The 19924-nt window shown below is 41.3% G+C and overlaps 1 long non-coding RNA gene across 3 annotated transcripts in view; it reads left to right on the top strand.

The window, feature by feature from the left end:
• The window catches only part of LOC132958995 (uncharacterized), a 110132-nt gene that overhangs the window by 36661 nt on the left and 53547 nt on the right, over positions 1-19924 (top strand). Inside the window, exon 3 of one of the 3 annotated variants that reach the window (XR_009666854.1) lies at positions 11973-12076. The exons of the other annotated variants lie outside the window; for them this stretch is intronic. This is a non-coding gene — a long non-coding RNA (uncharacterized LOC132958995). Of the gene's footprint in view, positions 1-11972; positions 12077-19924 lie in introns of those variants that run through there. 3 annotated transcript variants of the gene reach the window in all.

Raw genomic sequence — 19924 nt, forward strand, 5'->3', positions numbered from 1 at the left:
TCAAAACTGATATTGTGAAAGAAGAAAATCAGTAACTGTCATTCCAATATGTCTAAAAGAACAAAAAACTGCTTGGAGAGCAGATTAACACAAAGGGTTTTTTGGAACTTTAATATTCTTACAAATCAATATTTCCTCAAAAGCTGACCTTCCTCGTTGCCAAGTGCCATTCTGCAGCAGAAACTCTTTGTGTTGATGAAGGGAAAGAAAACTGGAAAGGACATGAATAGGATAGCTGAGGTGTGGAACTTTATTGGTTCTTTCCTTGTTACAACTCATTTTAATTTAAAATCTGATTGATTTATTGAAGTCTTTATGCCGAAAGTGTAATTTTTTTCCCAAGACAATAACAAATCCACATTGTCAACAGGCAGTTCTAAATGGCATGTTTGAAAAGGAGTGAGAAGAAGTCATCTAAGATCTAAAATCTAAATGGATATATTGCAAAAATGTTTTGTTTTGTTTTGAGGAAACAAGACAATTGGTCATCTGTATGTGATTTGTTGTTTAGCTGTTTCTGTTGTTGTCACGGTTACAATATGACAACCATGCATACATCGTTAATGTTTCATGTCTGCGCAGACTCTGGTTTCAAATTCCCAACATGTCAGCGCCCATCATGGAGATATTTTGGCTTCAATCTGTTCAATGGGAGGATGCTAAGGCCATCCAAGTGTTTGCTTGGCATCAGCTGCTATCGTCATTAAATCTGCACAAGACAAAACAGGCACTTTTTGCAGGTCTTCATAGCAATATAAGCACTACTTATTTAAAAGTAGAAATTTCAAACCCACTATTAATGTTCATACTGTCAAAAGGCAAAAAAATTATTTCACATTTTTAGGGTTTCTAGTGTGGGAGTGAAAAAAAAAAGTGCACTTCCTGAAGTCTGAGTGAAATGTTTTGGAGCAGACCGTTGCTCAGATTTTGACACTTGAGATGTTGAGTGCTTGTGTTATCATCTTTCAACCAATGCCAAAGGTTGGAAGAGAAATGCCTAAGAAGACCAGGAGTTCTTTTTTCAAAAGCAAGGGAATGTGATTCCCTCCCCCCCCCCCCCCCCCCCCCCCCCCACACTTTGCCTGCATCTTTACACATAAAGCTTGTTCAGAGTTCATCCAAGTTCCTATCAGCAGCCGCAGCTGGATATCTGCTGAGAGCTTAAAACACACACACACACACACACACACACAAAAGGGCCGGGGATTCGGGGATTTAGGAGTTGATAGAGGAGGAGGTCTTAAAAGGCATAGCGCAGGGACTCTTGAAGTACACTCGAATGCCAGTGACCAGAGCGACGTTACAGTCTGCCATGGAGCCACCGCCATACATGTGGCCCTAATGAGCACGAATTGTGAGGTGCCCGCGTGGAGAATCATGCTAAAATTGGTCTTCAACTTTCCCAATGTAACACGAGAGAGAGGTTACTTTAGCTGCAAATCAACGTCACACTTTTCCCCACAAAGCCAAACCCTCACTGTCCCCCTGTATTGGTGAAGGATGAACGTTTTTTTTCTGCCGTACAGGTACATGTGTGTGATTTAACCTACTTTATGGGAATTCATGTGAGTACATATTGCCCCATTTTGGACATTTGTTACTGAAAATAAAATAAATAAAGGTGCAATAAAATCGTATAAAAAGGCTGAAATGGAGAGATGTCGAATCACGGCGGATCCATGACCTCTGTAAGCTGGAGCTCAAGAATATGCCCCACATACCCATCCTCCCTCTCTGTCACCTCCTCCTCCATCTAATCCTGCCAGAGGAGTTTAATTTACTGCCCAGAGTTCCCTCACACAATTTCTTTAAAAGTACATTTTATGAGACTGCAATTCCATTTCATAGGGGGGCCCTGCACAGTAAATCCTATTTGCGAAGCGTCATATGCGGTCACATTAACATGACAAAAGTGCCCGTCTGCAGTCCTGTGCTTTGCTCTCGCCCGTATTATCACCTGCTGAAGCATTTTATAGGATACCCAAGTGCCAACTCGTGTCCATCAGGGAAAGTTAGTGTAGTGGCTGCCGCCGAGGCATAAGTGTCGACGGAATAGGAGATAAAAGCATGCAGCACAAACGGCTGCAGACACCTAATATGAATCAATAATATCAGCTCTCCCGCCGAAAAAAAAAAAGAGAAAAAAAAAAACCTATCTCCGGCTTAAATGTTGTTTTAGCAAAAGTTCAGAGGGATCAGAGCATCAAAGCACTGAAGGGATTAAAGAAAGTGCACATTTATAGGGTGCTTTTGAAATAAAAAACCTCTGGGTTGCCAGACAGTTTCCTCCCGTGTTCGATCAGCGCCAATCGATGAGCTCGGAGCCGCTTCAACACTGCATTCTTTCAATGTCAGATTTATTGTAAATACAAGTTTTCAACTTGTATATCATCATTCACACCCTTGCTCCTGCAGGCAACAGCAAGGATGAGGATAGTTTGTTCTGGGTTTTACCAGTGTTGTAGTCAAGACCACACTAACCGAGACCAAGACATACCCAAGACCAGTGTGATCCGAGACTAGACATTTAGGGATCGATACCGGGTCAAGACCAAGACCAAGACCATTAATATCAATGAGAAATCATCAACTTGTGTGCAGCAGGAGTGCAGCCATAACTGGGGGATTAAAATCGGACTACAAATGAATTGAGGCATTTTCTTTTCCAATACAGTAGAGTATGGGGTACAGCAATGACATGGGGAAAATAGCCTGTAAGTGGAGGTCTCAAATGGTCCTGATTTAAAATCCAGAGTCCGCCCAGTCTGAGACCAAGACAAGGCCGAGTAAAAATGCTTTGGATTCCAAGACGAGACCTTAAAAAAAAGGTAGTCTTGAGACCAAGACCAATTTCAAATACAACACTAAGTTTTACCAATTTGAAGTTACCATTAACAATTATTATACCACACTACACCAAATCTTTTCAAATTCTTTTTTAAATTCTAAGGCCTGCAAAAGATTCATAATTGTGCTAGTTACTTTCTTGATTCAGAATTGGTTGGTTTGGCCAATTAAACATTAGAAAACTGAGGAAAACAACCGCTGCAATAGCCTTAAGCATGAACAATGTCAAAACTTGTTTATTCTCTGTGACCAGTAGTCCTCAATCCAAATATATTCATCTTTTTTTACAATAACAGATTAAGAAAATCTGAAAATTCCCACTTTAAATATTTTTTTTTTTTGCTTTTTGCTTAGTACCGTGTTTTAAATATGTCCAAATACTTTAATTTTCTTTATATCTGCAGCTGTAGAAATAGTATATACTATAATTCACCACATATGTATCAATAGGATCAGTTCTGGCTTTACTAGTAATTTCCTCCCTAAATAACAAATATCAATGACTTAATTGGTCAATAAACTTTGAGAAAATACAACTGAAAAGTTTGGGGGAAAGCATCAGAACTATTTAGGGAAAAGACAGGCACAGAAGTTTTTTTTTTTTTTTCTGAAGGTTCCAGATGGGGGGAATGGGAGTTGCGAGCCAGAGCCATATGGTCGTGTTGCAGCAGCCCATTTCTTGTCATTAATGAGCTGTGATTGATTGTATCATCAGCGCTGCTGTGCGTAGAGCAGGTACAGGATCAAAGCTAAACAAAAGGGTGTTAAAGTTACGAGACCCCTGACCTCTTCTTTTACAAATGTTTGATTTTTTTTTTGTTTTTTCCTTGGTAGCATCAGGATGGAGAGTGTTTAGCACTCTAATTGTATTGAGACTTTAGTAAAAAGTTAGGTACGACTGAAAAAAGGTCAAACACATTTTGTGTGATGTTTGCTTTGAATATATATTCTTAAAATTTCTATCTAGTATGATGTATCTTTAAAAAAGTGATTTGACATAGGCTCACTCCCTTCTGCAGTCAATACGGAAAAGGAGCATCCTCGTTTGATTAGCTTAGCATAAAGACTAGGAACAGGGCGAAACTGCTATCCAGGCTCCATTCCTTTTTTTTTCTTGTGGGGAGGGGGCACAGAAAGTGTGGGGAGGAGAGAATGTTACAGACATGTCTATCTCGCACTCATGCATGTAAATCACTCTTGTATGCATCAAAGGGCCGAGGTTCGAGAGTCGATCCCACGGTCGGTGCGTTCGAGGACTGTAGACGTCTGCTCTATCAACTCAGCTTAACCAGCCCCCCCCCCCCCCCCCCCCCCCCCCCACACACACACACACACCCTGTCTCTGTTGGATGTTCAGAAGACTGATCAATTTCTACAATGTATTTTCATTTAATCCCTTTAAAATTCCAAGAATTGAAACAGTTTTTGCTTTTACTTGTTGTCATGTGCTGCTCTTTTGTTTGCAGTGATAGCAGTGATGCTAAGCTCAGCTATCTGGCTTTAGCTTCATATTAAAATTGAAAAGATCTGAGAAGTTTATCAATCCTCTCCAATGAATCAAACTGTCCTTTAAAATTGGTCCATGGCTTGCTTATGATGACAGGAACTAAAGTTCAGTTAGACTTTAGTTCATAAATGTAAATTAAAACGAAGGTCAAGCCCTACTTTGATTTGTCTAACTACACATTCCATCCATGATTGAATTCTTGCCAATAAAAAACTTTGTGAATTGACCTAAAATATCGTTGTGCGTCATTGAGTGCGGTATGAACATTGATTAGAAGTATTGCGTTATGAACCCAAATGTGGCATGTAGGAAAACCCTAATAAGTACACCCATAATGATCAGTCAGTACACCTGTCCTCAGGAAGTCATTATACTTGCAGAGTTTGTAGGTTATTCTCGGCGCCTTTATGCGTCATAGCTTTGCACTTATTTAGGGACTTAGTTAAAAAGAATAGAGAGACAAACACGGCATCCTAAGCCGGCAATCAAAAGTTTGGAAACTGCTGTCTGTGCAAGTTTACAATGGTAACCTTCCAGCGTGTGACAGTATTTACATAAAGGATTCAGGCTTGGTTGGAATATTAATTATTGATGTGAACTGTAATGAATGATTTATAACCAAAGCCAATCAGAAGCTGCTGTCTCTCGGTGCCACCTGAGGGATATTATATATTTATAACTCAAGGACATGCTGTCATTGTTTAGGCTTACCTTCTTACTCTGGGTTAAAGCTTTTGTTTCTCCCCTCTCTATTGTACTTTGCCTTCAAAGGCCGTCGCTATTGGCTGTTCAGCAGAAAAATGTACTCCGGAGACAACTTGTGGCCTTCCTTTTTAAGCGTGCTCTTGTTGCGGGTAAGTATAATGTCAAAACTCTTCTCCTCAGGCTGCACCTAGTACATACTTTTCCAGAAGCCTTTCATACTGTAAAGAAAATGCGGCTTGATGTTCACAAATGCACCTATACGACCTTTAACACTGAGAGAGTTAAGAATGTGTTTGGGTTCCTTTCCTTTTTTTAGTTTTCAATGTTTAAATGAAATCATTCTTTTTTTTTTTTTTTTAGTGTAAGCCAAGGCTAAGTCTGAGGCTGTAGCGAAGTTGTAGTGGAGGAAAATATTCTGATGAAGACCCAGAAAGCAACAAAATACATTCAACAGCCACACACACAAAAAAAAAAGATCAGTCAGAGTCCATTTGTATTATGCTCAATTAGAATGAAGCAGCACTCGGAAATGCATTCGGCATAGCACTATTAGCACACTGCGTACAGGGGCAAAGCAATATGCAAAACGGTTATGATGAATGTGTTCTATTAACGGAGACAATAAAACAAGGTAATATGTTGATCAGGCTTGCCTGGAAAATACCTTCGCTTGCTTCAAAGTGACTCAGTCACCCATGGGAGCGCAGCGAAATGATTGGGCCAAATTGATCGTCGCTCGGAATTAACCCCACTCTGATTGGCGCTATTGTAATTGGAGGTCAGGCGGGTTACTGTAATACATGACGCACAATTGATAATTAGGAGCCGTCCAATACGCAGAGTAAATTAATTCCTATAAACGAGGTTCCCACAATGTGCGGTGGGTTCAGAGGTTGTTAATCAGACTAGCCTCTGTTGGAGGGGGGAATGGCTGAAGTACACTTTGCATAGATGATTACCTCTCCACATAATTGTGTGTGAATTAAAGATTTCAAAAGGCTCCTCGTTATGAATCAGTTGTTCTCGATGAAGAGATTTCCCAGCTAGTCCGGTCAAAGGTTGGGTGCTGAGATATTCTGCACTGAATATGAATAATTTTCCCATTTTGGGGAAAATAAATGTTGTCCTTGGGTCTGCAACTTACTTCATGCATTTACAATTATTTAAAGGCCAACTAAAGACACTTTTTAACCATTCAGAAAAATGATGTGTTTTTCAAATTTGTTCCCAGTAGTCATTCCGATTTGCAAAATTTGAGCTCGATGTTTTGGGGAATATGTCTGGTAGAGCAACTTTCCACACCATAGTGTGAGATTTTGGCTAGCAGGGCTAGCTGGTGAGTTGTTTTGTTTGCCAAGATAACTATTGAGGCATAAAGTTAAATGTGTGTTGCGTGTCATTTTCTTGTGCGGCAAAAGAACTAAGCTCTCAGAGTTTGTCATTTTTGCCGGCAATAACCGGTCACTCATTTCAGTCTCTCATCCCTGCTACTCCGGTACTACGTCTCCCTTCCTCACTCTGGTCTGGCAGCGAGCCCCTTTCTGTCTCCTCTCTCTCTCTGCAGCCCCTCCTCCTCCATGCTCATGTATACACCAGGTCTCTCCTCCTGTCATCTACAGGCTGCAGCTGAATCTCTCCCTCCCAGTCTCTCCTCACTATCAGACTGAGCTGTTCCTGTCAGAGAGGACATGTTTGGTGTATACAAGCTGACGGACTTGAACATTTAAGCCATGTTGAAATCTGCATGTCAGTGGCTGTGCTGTGTGTTTCACTGTCTCGCCTTGCTGTAGATTATCCTCGTCGCCCCCTTCTTTGTTAGCTTCACATCTTTTTAAAATAAATTAGGGCGGGGCACATTAACGCGTTATTTTCGCGTTAACTCATTAATTAATTATCGCCGACAATTATTTTATCTCGCATTAACGCGGTTTTTATTATTTATTTTCTTGTTGTAAAAGTCTGTTGCTCACTGGCTTTTATTTTGTAAAATTCCATCGTGAGCGAGCCTAGTATGTTGCTTACTGCTGCGGCGCTCACAGGAAAGAGGAAACAGTGTTGCCAACTTGCCGACTTTCTCGCTAAATCTGGCGGCTTTCCAAACCCCCTTGGTGACTTTTTTTGTCAACAGCTACTAGCGACAAATCTAGCGACTTTTTCTGGTGTTATTGGAGACTTTTTTGGTATAAGAAACTGACGTGAAAGCACGTATTGCTCTGCAGTTACTGTCCTCAACAAGCAGCAGGTGCTGCCGTGAGCCCCTCCCCCTTCCAAAAGCACTCACAGGCTATCAGTGTAGCCTCGCGCAGCAGACCCAGCTGCAGTCAAAGAGGAGACCCACACCACTCTGCGTCCAGACTGCAATAATCTTTAGTTTTGTATTTATTTGCTTTGATTACATTGTTTAAGTTGAGAAGTACATCATTGCCCAGCCCTTAAAAAAATCTGTCCACACATTTCCTTGCACCTCTCTTTTCATTCTCTCTTTGATTTTTCCTGCCTTTTTCAGCACACCTGATTTTTGGCCATGTAGAAAGCTTACAGAGGGCAGAGGTTAATTTGCTCAGCAAGCCAAACCATTATGGAATGCAGTGAAAGTTAAAATGTTTTTGTCCACTATGTAAATGAAACTCACCCCAAACAACATATTTTTACAAAAAAAAAAAAAAATGTGATGAATGATTCCAAGCAGATGCTTTAACCGTCAGAGGGCCCGGAGCATCCGACCTTGTTGTCCCCCCATGTTGTTAAGACAACTTGATCAAAAGTTTCAAAAAAAAATAAGACTAACTGCAAAGATAGTACACCAACAAAAAAAAAAACGATCAGGTTAAATAGAAAATTCTCCTGTTTGGAATTCAGTCGGCTTTACGTTTCTATGAATTTCCCAAGCACTACCATGGTTTCATACAATAAGTTCCCCTCTGGCATTTTCCTCCTTTAGCTATTGTGCAACCTTGGTTTTGCTACAAGGATTTAATGCCCCAATTATATGTTCCTCTTTCAAGAAAGGACTACTGCACTGTATGGTACACATAATGGTAAATCTATGGTGGGCAGTATGTTGAAAAGATGCCCAGCTCACAATGGCTACTGTGAAAAGGTAAAGTCGTACACTGCTGCATGTGTATTATCCTCCTACTCCCTCACCCACACATACAGCAGCTTATTGTTTAGTGCCATGTATTTCCTTTTTAAAGGGTCCAGAACCTCGGAAAGTTCAAGAGGAAAATAAGCAATCCTTAGAGAGGGGTGGCATTGTCCATGTTATCATGCTAGGGTACTACAATCCCACTACTTTTTTTCTTTTTAAAGGTTGCTGGAACATCCATATGCTGCAGTGAGTTGTTCCTCGGTATCGCACACCAGATGGCCTTCACTGCTTGCGAGAAGAAAGCATAAGCACTGAGATGACAAGCTAAGGCACCGACCCATCAATCTCTTTCAGAAAGCTTCTCTCCCATTCATGAATCAATAATTCTCCATCATCTGTAGTCACACGGTAAACTGCAACACTGCATGCTTTTCAGCACACAGCGGAGTTCAAAGGCTTTGCATATTCGCGAGAATTATGCAAGCCTAGTCCCTCTCATGGCTAAGCCTCAGTCTCATGATGGTGCTCGACCCTATTCTAAAGGATCCGGTCTGAAGTAGGGGCCATTTGAAGTGGCTTTGGCAGCTGCCGCCGGAGCTAGGTACCCATTGCAGTAGATAGGCGGGCCCATTGTTGAAGAGCCGGCCAACCGTTCTTGCTCTGTTTGTTTGGACATGCTGTGGACATGATTTGGCCTTCACTTCACTACTCATTTCAGCCACACAGCATTTGTGTCTGTGGCAAAATGACAAGCCCATTAAAGGGGATCTTATACAAAGATGTTTGAATTGAGCATGGATAAAGTTTGAGGTGGACCAAGTTCTTGATGTGGCATTGTGGTTACAACGAACTACATGTATTATGTGTGCAAAGCAAGGGATGTTCAAGATCAAAATAGAACTGCCATCGCATAAAAGGGGAGAGGTGCAATAAAAAGCTGAATAGCAACACCAAATGTTACAAAGAGTTTAAGGCTAGCTGTGAAATTGTTGGATAGTCGTGAAAATCTAAGTGCATTCATGGAGAACAGTATCGTGGACTTCATTCAAGGTTCCTCTAATGATAGGAAAGGGCCTACTTTAAAATAGTTGTAAAAAGTCTTGTCAAAAGCTCTCTAAAAAATCACAGTCAGTCTCTGTTCTTGTGGAGGGAAATCCAGCAATTAGTCGAGACCTTCAACTCTTTAAACATTTTTAAAAAAACTATACAAAAAAAGGCCACCTGATCAAACATGCCTATTTCAGCATGAGTGGTATAACCTTCAATAGTCTTTGAACATTTACCCTTATTCAAACACAAGCACCAAGACGCGTTCCTTAGTAGCATTTCATATTGGAGAGGGCCCATTGGACAATTTAATTTGCATTTCATTTAGAAAGCAGAAGTGAGAAGTTGAGAGGCAACGACTCTACCAACTGAGCCACAGCGGCCCCGGTGTGGAATCGATAAAAAAACCTGGGAGGGTTCCAACAGTTCCAAGAACTATGAAAAAGTTCCTGCGGTGAAAAAATGACTTATGTTACCTAAGCAGTTACTGGATCATTGTCCACTCTGTGTTGAGCTTGTAACAAGTTAAAGATGAGGGTTTTACTAGCCTAAGCATTTTCTTCTTCATAGGTCCAATTGCAGTCATGCTAAAAAAAAAAACACACTTTAAAAACTTAAAGACAGTTGGGCAAAATATTATGAATAAAGCCTGTATGAAACTATAAGTTACTCTTTTGGTAAGTACTTTCTTTGTACTAAATGAGTTACAAAAGACAACACAACAAGGACTCTCTTTTCTAAGCAACAGTTTTTATTCTTCTTGGATGGATTGGTTGAGACAGCAGCATGCGTCATTGTCTCCTTCCCAGCTTGCCTTTTTAAAATCCACTGTTTCATTTTTTTTATCTTAAAATGCAGTTTTTAATTGTGAAATGGTGTCATGGCTGTCATTTTCTGGGTGGTTAATTTGGTTAGTAAAATAATTCAGACAAAAGAAAAGTCCAAACCTCTCTCTTGGACGGCCACGACAGCTGGATTAATACGAGCAATTGTCAATTGATGCAATCACAGAAATGATTTTTGGCAGCGCGGCCATTATTGTCATATTTAAATGCAACAAAATCACCACATTTGCATTGTGATGGGTCCAATACCTTTGATAATGTTCATCTGAAGTACCATTAGGCTTTCTATTGGCCCTCCTTTAGAAAACATTGTTTGGATTATCATGGTTTACAGAGCCTCTGTCTGCCCCCTTTCCCTGGCATATGTTATCTGCAGTCGCAGCTGCATGGCACCGAGCACAGAATATCCCCCATCTGCTGATCCAGTCATGCACTCCTTTATTTCCATCCCTCTCACTCTCCCAAGCCCACCTGACGGACCCAGCGGAGGGGCTAACCTGCTATGAACATGGCTGCTCCACAGCGTTGGCAGGGAACAAACCCCCTTTCCAATCCTGGAAGGGGCAGCGCTGCGCTGATGTGCCATGCAATCTGCGTGGACTGGCTGATGGTTGCACTTAGTTCCACTCCTCTTTGCCAGCGTGAACAGCCCCTGCTGGAAATGCTTTAGATTACGTGCCAGTGCTCCCACTATCCCTTGAATGGCCATGAGGGTATTGTGCCAAAATTGCTGCTGCCGCTTTGGAATACGCCAATTAGTTGCTCTATTGTTGAAACTGCTGTGCGCTATGAGTGATATACACTACTCCAAGTATTGGCTCCAGATTTCTAATATTTGCTTCTTTGCAAATATTGCAACCAACTACACTGCGTCCTCAAGTTGATAAGCGACACAAACAGATGGATAGTGAGGGTCTTCATCAATCAATATTGTATGGAGGCTCAAGTAAATATGTCATATATTGTTACATTTCTGAGATATGTTTGCCTCCGATCACTCATGATCATGCCATAATCGTATGCATATACAAAATCCTCTTCATTGACGAATTGGAGAGTGCACGGAAACTGCGACAAGAGAGGGGTTTCGACACAATAATGATGATTAGCAAAGCTGCTGAGCATTCAGGCCTTGGAAATCACAATTCACAATTATGCTGTATTGAAAAAATTATAACAGCTGTATACAGCCACGACAGCTCAGACTTAATTTGTTACCGTACCTTTAAAAATAGAGCATTTGTTCCGCTGTCCTATTCCAGAGATTTCCGAAATAGTGCAAAATGTACGACTTAAGGAAGATAAAAGAGCTGCTATTCCTGTTAGATTTTTTTCGTTTCCCAGAATAAATGCACAGCATAGACAAAAAACTTCCCCCGCATGTAGCTAAAGGGAGCACGGGGGACTTATGGCGACGGAAAAGGAAGTCATTGTGGCTCTTGCTTGATTAATCAAGCCTGCATTCAGAACGCTGTAACTAGCAAGACATTGTTCTATTAGCATTGTCTAACGGGAAATAATATACTCGGGGAGGAAGGGTACTAAAGGGTCAGGAGGGGGAAACGATAGAAAGCGTTGAGAGACAGAGGGGGGGCGGGGGCGGGAGGAGGAAGAGCAAACGGGGGGAAGTTAAGAGAGGAAGGTCTTGGGTGTCTGTAGAGAAGCAAGAGCCTTTGGGGACCCAGTGTGTATAAGGCAGCAATTATACTTGATGAAGTGCCTCCCTCCGCAGCCCCCTTCAGCACTCATTTCCCACTAGTGCGCATCACACTAGAGCCACATATATCTTCCTGTTGCAAAAGATCTCATTAAGGGCCACTAGATGGGACGTCACTTATCTTTATCAAACATATGCATAAGTGCCCCCTTATGATCTTCTACTTCCCTCTCTCTCTCTCTCTCTCTCTCTCTCTCTCTTTCTTTCTTTCAGACTTAAGACGCATTGTCTTGGAGGCAAATCAGCTTCATTTAGCAGCATAAAGGCAGACGGGAGGTTAGTCCACTGAAATGGAACAACTTTCTTCATTACTAAGCAAATGGAGAGTTTTTCTATTTCTTCCGCGGAGACGGTTGGCGAGGGGATCAATGACACTGTAATGGACGTAATTAGCACTATAAAGTCGAAGCGAGAGCCATGAGAATATGGGAAATGAATACTGATTTCAATGTCGTAAATGACTCCTTAAAGCTTACTCCTACAACAAGTTCGGACAAGCCAAGATAAGTCTCCTGTGTTTTGGAGATTGGCTTCAGTCAGATTTTCTAATTTCCTTGACTGTATGGACTGAGAAAGTTTCCCCTCTTGGCTGAACGTTGAGAGGTCAAAGTAACTTTACCGCTTGCCCCAGCACACATACGAAAAACATTTAAGAGCAAATGAGAAAGTGAAAATGGTTTACCGGATAGGCAGTCAAATCAAATTAAATTTTTTTGCTTCTGATATTAACTATTCATGCAAAGATCTTTCTAGATGGTTTGACCCGCTTAAAATCAATTTCCATCCTCATGAACAGTCTACATCCTCATAAAAAGGTTATTCACCATGTTCAGAATTAAAATGAACAAAAGCCAAAAGAAAAAAAATGGCCGCCAGGGCTAACTCAGAAGGTCAAATGAAAGGAAGTATGACAAGATGATGGCTTATATCTACCTCATCCAAAGTTTTTAAAACCACCTTTACACTTGGATTCCATCTTACTACTTTTTTTTTCATACAATTAGGACAGTTAAATGATTTATAAGTCGTAGGCTAGCTCATATTTGCTAATGGGTTTTGCTGACGTTTAGGCACATTGGGGAATCTGTGGTCTGGATTGATTAGGGGCGATTGTGGCTCAGTTGGTAGAGTCGTCGTCTCTCAACCAGAAGATTGAGGGTTAGATCCCCATGCTGCAACATGTCTGATTTGTCCTTGGGCAAGACACTGCTTTGTCAGCGGCGTGTGAAAGGGATCAGTTACTTCTGAAGATCAAGAAGAACACCTCTGCTCATATACTAATATATTTTTGACATGTGTAACTAGTTTTAGATTCCAGTTTCTTGAATAGCATATGTTTTATGAATACACCTTTTTTTGGCACGTTCATGCTATGGAGTCAATATTGCAGTGCTAACACGCACCCAAGGTCAATGCTAACAAGCTGATGTTCTTAGTTTAGCATGCTACCATTAGCTTATTAGCCTAAATAAAAAGACCAGCTAGGAAGTTTGGAAAACTATTATTTTAGGTTTCAGGTATTCGGTATTGCAAACACAACTACTGAATAATTTGAACTTTTGATTTAGTTATGTGGCTAAACAAAATTTTTGCTAAGAATTTGGAAAATGTGCTTCTTTCCCTCCCGGTGTCAATTATGATGAGTTATAATATAAAAGCATGAGTCTTTTGCAGTATATTGCGAACAAGACTAAGGCTACAGCCAGGTTAACATCACTGTGGAACTGTATTTTGAGTGAAATGCCAATGGCAATATGTTAATGTGCTGACATACTTTTGTTTTGAAGGTGTTCCTAGTTTAGCATGCTTTCATGCTAACTTCTACTGATAAGTTATAAACTTTAACTCCAGGAGTGATGGTTAGGAGTGCGAGTAGTTGTAAGCAATTGGTTTGATAAATTTCAGACTTAACACATTGAAACGTTGAACTTTTAGCTAGCTCAGAATTTTGGGAAATAAGGAAATCCAAAACTGGGGAAAATGCTCACCCACCTTTCTTTAAACGCTAAAAGAAAATCTATTTCCAGTCAACAGACGTATCTTTGTTAGGTTGTATTTATTATAATGCCGTTCTGAAATACCCTACAGTTGCATGAAACAGGTCATATAAAGGTGCTACCCCCCCCCCCCCATGCCTCCTGTTACTACCCAAACCTCTCCTCCATGTGTCTGTCTCCCTTTCTCTCAAGTTTCCATTCTGTCCACCTCTCCTCCCTTGTCACTTCACATGCTCCTACTACAAAGGTGCCCAGATGCCTAAAATCTCCAGCACTGATCTCCTCCAGCAAAAGGGGTGACCCACGTGGGATCCGCCTCACTAATCACTGCCTGAAACCACTCTGGGCTCACAGGCCGAGAGATAAAGACAGCCGCGAGCTTTACCCAGCTTTAGCAGGCCTCAGCTGCTCTCTCTGTCGGGACTGACAAGCAAGACTGTTTCTGAGGTGAAAAACCGCCGCAGGCCAGCCTATTGCTAGCCACCCTTCCATCTTGCTATCCAGAAAAGTTCTACCACAATCTGTGAGACAAGAAAAAGAGGAATGTCACCTCTGAGCCGGCGTGACGCATGTTGCACAGCAGGTTAAAACGGCACCAGGTCTGCATGCATAATAATTGTGGTTTCATTGTTTTTTAATGTTTATTATCATTATTGTTTTCCTCTTATTTTACCCCCTCGAACTCTCGAGAGGCTTTTGTGTGATAAACGATGAACAGCAAGGCCTAGAGAGTGAGCTTCGCATGGTTGCACCGAATCCACAATTAGCCATTTCATTAGCATCCATTAACATTTCATTTTATTGTGTATATGGGAACAACAGTAGAGGAGGTGAGGGCACATGCTGCATTTTCCCATTGACCCGTGACTACACATGAATGCACTCTGGCGGCAGACTAATAGCAGCTCCTGTTTATGCATATGAACACTGAACATGGCCAAGTGGGGACCCGCTAACAACTGAGAAAGTTTTAGAAAGCTTTGAGAACACTGAGACAGGTAAATGTGCTGCAGGGTCTGTTGATACATATACATTTAAAAGGTTATAGCATAGAATTATTCAAATTTGGCACATCCTTTCCTTGATTAACTGCCTGGAAAACAACTTCCAGATTCTGAACCCTTTCTTAAACTTGAACGTGGTGGAATCTCAACCAAATAATAGGACAGTGTTCGAAGTAGGAAATTGGAAGAAAGAGAGTACGGAAGACGTGGTCGGATTTGAACCTGTGCCGTCCGCTTGGAGGACCATAGCCAACGCACTTAGGGTGCAACCTAACCACTAGGCCATCTGCAACCCCACATTTTTCAAAACTTTAGTGTAAGCTTAACTCTGGATAGTGCTTTTTTTTGGTTTTTATATGAGGCTAGTTTTTAGCTTTCAACATACAAGGTATCAAACATTTCATTTTAAAGTTTATTAAAAAAAAGTAGAATTTGGACACCTAATTGACACAAGTACAGACTTTCAAATTCTTTACATTTTTAAATATTTATTTGGTAGCTACATGCTGGGATCCTTCAAAGAACTAGGTTGACTTTGAAAGCTTCACTTTTCTACTGCTAGCAAACATCGTGTAAAGAAATACAAGGTTACCCCAAAGTTACATTTTTTATATTCAACATGATTTTTAAATTAACTTAAAGACCAGTGATTTTCAAGGTGGTGGTCCTGACCCCCTGGAGACCCGTCAGGCTACTAGGGGGGGTTGAAGATCTTGGAGGGAAGAGGGGAAAATATAACAAAAGAAAAAATCAAACTAATAACATTATTTGTTACCTTTTCATATTAATATACAGTATATCTTTTTAGATGGCTTTAATCACTACTTGTGAAAATATGTAAGTTGTATGGCTAAAATAAATAAAGCAATGCACACAAATCTACCTACCTCCTCTTACAATGGAAACATTTAGAAAAAAAAGAAGCTATAGACCACCAGGCAACCACAGTGAACATAACTCAGCTACAAAAAAGGCACAGCCACAAAATACCACCTGGGCATCTAAAACTTGCCAGCATGAGCCAGATTACATCAAGTGTGGCTTTGCTGCAGCAGGTTTGAATGGCCATGATGTGCCCAAATGTGTTCTCTGGCTCCAAATCCTCACCACTTAATCTTTAAAGCCATCTAAACTAACAAAGCTAGCAAATCAATTAACTTTATGAAAAGATGAGAACTTATCCATGCAGTCCGCAGCATTCAATAGCAAGCTAGTTTTCCTGAGCTGACCTTTAAAGCCTCATGATTGGCCTCATACCACATTGCCCGTGAAAAGAAGGAGTTATAAAAATGTTTTGCAAGAGAAGGGTCCCCACCAGAGGCCAATGCCAAATGGGGGTCTTTGGAATGGCAAAGTTTTGGAAGACATTTGATTTAACTTGAACATTAGCTTAATGTTAGGGTCCTGATGCACAGTAGTACCTCAAAAGAAGGTCAATTTGTCATATTTAAGAGTCATAAATAGACAAGACGTTTTTTTTCGGCAGATCACAGCATGTTGACCAAAAGACAAAAAATGGTTTTAGGCGTCTAGAAAGAATGGTAATGCTAAATGGACTTCAGCTTGTATAGCTGACTACTCAAAGCGCTTTTACACCGGAGGTCACACCTACCCATTCATACACTGATGGCAGTGGTTGCTATGTATAGTGACCATCAGAAGTAACTAATCCCATTCATACACATTCATACACCACTGACAAAGCAGCGTGAGCAACTTGGGGGTTAAGTGTCTTGCCCAACATACTTTCTGATCTACCTATGAGCACAAACAACATGTTTGCATTAGTGTACATATTTGTGTGACATACAAAATCATGCAAAGGTGGGCATAACAGCCTTAGGTGTGATTAAGTTGTAATGCTTGTGACATGAGTGTGAGAGTCAAACAATTATGTTTGTACAATTCACCATAAATTGGATAGTCCATTCCTACTTGAAATACTGTTTTGATTTTTAACATCATTATTATAATTGTTTTTAAATTGTAATTTTGGTTTATCTCTGAGAAGTAAGCATATTTTTTTACAACATAGTACTCAGCTCTCTCAATAATGCACAGAAAAATATCTTCAAACAAGAGTACATCAAACCAAAACCTCCAGTTTACATTGAGGTGATACAACATTTAATTTACTTCCAGCTTGTGGTTGTTGGGGAAGTCACAGCGTTGTGTTCTGAGCGTCTATGTATGTATGTTGGTGGTTTCATGGTCTGCGTTATTGATGGCGTAAAGACGCCCAACTATAGAGATGAGCGTGAGGATCTATTAATTTCAGTGGAAGCTTGGTCATTACAAAGGTAAACGCTGACATTTCAGGCAGCGTGTTATTTTGACTGACTGCCTATTAGAGAGTGTAATGCAGCGCGCAAATGTATACTTCAAGCCTCAGTGCTTCAGCAATGGACGGGGAGAGTGGATGCTCAATCCACTGGTCTTTATTTAGCAAGGTCGCTCAGGACATTAGTAGGTTTGGACACAGGCACCACACACAGGCACTATCAATGACATTGTTGTCAGCAGGACTCTTTACCTCTGAAAAGCCGGCGCCATTAAGATCCTGTCTCCATTTACAGTATATTGGTCTCGTTTATAGAAGATAGGAGGTATAAATCCTTTGTTATGGCCTTTTGTCTGCCTCCAACTTGGGGGAAAAGCTCCGTAGTCGCAATTTCTGATCAGTGCTCTTTATACTCGCCTGACAGCCTCCGCAGATTGATAGTAAAACCAGCAATTGTGGAAACAGCGAGCTGTGAAATTTTAAACTTCAAATTGTCTGCACACAAGCTCGAGAAATGTACACCGTAATACATCAGACAGACATATTTATTGGCTTCTCTGACCCTCTATAAAACCCCTCAATCAGCTTGAAATGACACACTACTTGCAGCAAATGATTACCAACGGATAATTGACCTATCTCTTTCAAAGCCCCTGTAATTTAAAAAATGGACAGTTTGTTCATGTCTGTATGTTGCCTTGTCATACTGTTTGTCATTTTGTGTATATTTATCTCTCTCTTTCTGTCTCTCCCTCAAACAATGAAGCCCACCTGGTCAGATGTCTGCCCACCAATGAGTCCAGTTCTGCTCAAGTTTCTGACCATTGGAGGACGTTTCTACTTAACACTGTTGCCATGTACTTACTCATCCTGTTTAGTCACTGTTAATACAAAGTAGAGTATTGATGTGCTCTTTATGTTAGGTGTCATGGTATAACTTGGTGTGAATTGATTGATTCAGCACGCCTACAATGCAAACTTGTTTGTTGCCGCCATCTTCAGCAGTCGGTTTATGGGCTTGAGAGTCTGCAATGTTGAACTCTGTTTCCTCAAATCACTTCAGCTCGCCAAGCAGGCAGTTACTACTTTGTTTCCCAGCGGGAGAAGGGGACTTTGTTTGTTCCTAGCAAGTATCACATCCCTTGAGGTTATCTTATAATTCCGGCCTGTAACTCCCTGTTGTTTTGCTTTTATAGCCGCATTGTTATATCGAGTGGTTGGTGGGTCACGGCGGCCTGGGCGCATCCCTCATAAAGGTCCTCGTTCAGGAAAAAACGGATTGACTTTTTAATGGGTCTAATTGGAACTTGGCAGAGCGGCCATGTGGGCTGCTGGTAGGGATTAGACCGGTGGCTCAGTTGGCTGACTCCTGATGGAACACTATGGACCCAACACAGACGTTTCCCTTGTTACCCTGGAGGGAGAGGGACAGTGTGTTTGTGTGCATGTGTTCATCTGTGTGTATGTGCATGGAGAGACGCATGGGGATGTGGAGGTGGTGGGAGTGCTACAGCCTCGCTCAAAAGCGATTTGTCTCGGCCAAAAGGTTCCCTTGTCCTTCACAGATGGCTGGGCATGAACCCCTATTAGTGGACGAGGAAGAAGAGCAAAAGGAACAGGGAGGCAGAGGAGACACCTGTGCGCCTGCTTAACAAATAAACTTTGGCAATGATCTATCTTTAGACTGGATTAGTGTCATATAAAAAATGTAATTTAGGCTGTATCACAGACAAAAACACATCATGGAAAATATCCAATGCAGGATCTGGGGAGAAAAGTTACTGAGGCAAGCAGAATCCCATGACTCCTTTCAAAGAATTAGCATTTTCAGCCCCGTGGGGGGAAAAATGACGGAGTGAGAAAGACAGGAAAGGGAAGCTGGACAAAAAGTGAAGATAACAGGGAGGGAGGTGGAGGGGAATGGTATTTCTGCAGACTGCAGAAGTTCACTGTGGAAGCCTTAAAATCCATTTGTCTCAAACTGTATGAAAACACAACATAGTTTGGCATTCATCAAAGCGTTTTGTTTCTCCCCCCTTCTTTCATGCCTCTCTCAGACACCGCAGGGCATGTATTGAAGGGGAGAAGCATGGCAGTTTGGCACAGTTTCAACGACGTGTTAATATATTGGGGGGAACAGTCGCTCATCGGAGTAAAGAGTTCACAGTTTGCAAGGGTAGGCTGCGAGCAATTTCACGTGCATCTCACCTCTCGCTAACCCACCTGAATTAATTTCAACGTTGCCCTCAAACCCCCTCAGATGGAACCTTCCCTGTAGCGCACATACTCTATACTGTAGCTCTGTCTGTGTAACCGCAGTGAGGGCAGCTGAAGTAGGCATATGACTGAGGAAAAAAAGTAGGAGAGGATTCTGCTTGAATCCACATAAGTGAATAAACTCTCTCATAGCATGCCAGTGACTGCACTTTTATTTAATTCTAAATATTGTTTTACATTAAAGAAGAAACTCTCTGACAAGCCAGTGGGCTGCAGTTTTGCTGTACATCCAACCGAGTAGCACATTTTAGACAGCTAGCTAGCAGGTCGCTCAGCAGTTATTCTGTGAGTATCACAGATAGCTAGAGAACAGTTGTCAAAATCCCTGTCAAACTTTTAAGAACAAACTCTTTGAGTTTCTAACCTTCAAAACTTGGAAAAGCATAAACAAGCACAGCATGTTGGTCTGTGGAGTTGGCATCTAGACGTTAGCGTACATGGCTTACGTTGAGGTTAGCTTCAGCTGTCAGACAGCAGCACTGTCAAAAGTAGCATTAGATTTAGATGGTATCAAATCCTTACATCATGACCTTAGCTGATCAAATAGCACTCCTCCTGTTATAAAAAAGGAGAGCTAAATTGGTCAATTATTTAGAAATGGCTAGA

Source organism: Labrus mixtus, chromosome 23 (assembly GCF_963584025.1).
Source record: "Labrus mixtus chromosome 23, fLabMix1.1, whole genome shotgun sequence".
Lineage (NCBI taxonomy): Eukaryota > Metazoa > Chordata > Actinopteri > Labriformes > Labridae > Labrus > Labrus mixtus.